Source organism: Hibiscus syriacus, unplaced genomic scaffold, assembly GCF_006381635.1.
Source record: "Hibiscus syriacus cultivar Baekdansim isolate YM2019G1 unplaced genomic scaffold, ASM638163v2 tig00001478_pilon, whole genome shotgun sequence".
NCBI classification, from domain to species: Eukaryota; Viridiplantae; Streptophyta; class Magnoliopsida; order Malvales; family Malvaceae; genus Hibiscus; species Hibiscus syriacus.
The window spans coordinates 1,210,414-1,211,757 of NW_024061874.1; the positions used below are offsets into that span (position 1 = coordinate 1,210,414).

A 1,344-nucleotide genomic window follows, 5' to 3' on the forward strand; every position below is an offset into this window, starting at 1 on the left:
TACACTTTTAATTGTGTGTTATCTGTAAAAGTCGTCTTTTAATTTCTCCCATTATTTTCATCATTTCCTGCTTATTTTTCCCATTTTGCCTTTGACTTGGAAGCATCTCCATAATCGAAATTTCACCTTTTTCCCCTTAATTTTTACGTTTCATTTCTATTTGAAATTGTTTCAGGTTCTCAAAAATGACTCAAGATGTGGAGATGAAAGAACAACCAGCTCCTTACAATTCTGTTACTTCCTCTTCTCCATCCACTTTGTACCGTAAGCTTATTCCATCTATGCATCTATAACACCCATTCTCCCTCTCGCACGCATTTTTTTTATGCCTGGTGGTAGAATTTGATTTGCTATTTTCTAATGTTTCTGAACTGGGAACTTGTGGGATTTCTCATATTTGAATAAATTCTTCTGGGTTTATGTTAGATTTGAAGGAAATTGCGTCTCTGATAGAGACCGGTGCATATGACCATGAAGCTGGCCATATTTTGCAATAAATGTCCAGTTCGTCTTTGTACTTGGAAGTTGGAACTCTCACGGCATCTATGCTTTTTTGTCATCTTTAAAGGATAATATTTTATTTTTAACAAAAATAAAGGTTATGGACTCGAAATAACTTGTATTCCCTTATTTTATTTGCTTGAAGAATCGTGTCTGTAACTCTGTATCTTTTACTGTTATATAGTCAATAGAATTCATTTTATGTTTTTTCTCTTTAATGGTGTAATTTGGTGGTTGATATATATCAACTTGCGTTCTATTCTGTGTTATTTTGTTTGAACCTATTTCGTTGTATACTTATGTTGTAAAACATTATAGGTAAAAAAAATTCTTATTGAGGAGTCCAATGTGCAACCCGTCAATAGTCCGGTAACCGTGTGTGGTGATATCCATGGCTAATTTCATGATCTAAGGAAGCTTTTTCAGACAGGAGGTCATGTACCAGATACAAATTACATTTTTATGGTAATATACCCTGCGTGGAAACTTTTGTGCTAATTCTATGTGATTTCCGTGTCTGTTGTGGTATTGATTTTGGCTAATGGACAGGGAGATTTTGTTGATCGAGGTTATAATAGTCTTGAAGTTTTCACTATTCTTTTGCTTCTTAAGGCCAGGTAAGCATCTGTATAATTTTCCTTGGGGTTATCTACTGATTTTCAATCATGTGTTTGGGTGCATTATTTCTCTACTTCTTGCTTGCTCTTGGTTCGCTATGTGATTACTAGCTCAATTCTCAGACCTCTAACGTATAATATACCTGGTCAAGATGTATCCGATTATTGGTAATCAGCAACCATGATACGTGATTGTGGTTTAGTTTATAGGAGTAACAATGAGTTC

At 34.6% G+C, this 1,344-nt stretch overlaps 1 long non-coding RNA gene across 1 annotated transcript; it reads left to right on the plus strand.

Moving 5' to 3' along the window:
* Positions 1-836: 836 nt before the first annotated feature.
* Positions 837-1,112, plus strand: LOC120126895. The gene is made up of 2 exons (XR_005516486.1): positions 837-966; positions 1,051-1,112. It is a non-coding gene; the product is annotated as an uncharacterized LOC120126895 (long non-coding RNA).
* Positions 1,113-1,344: the final 232 nt, after the last annotated feature.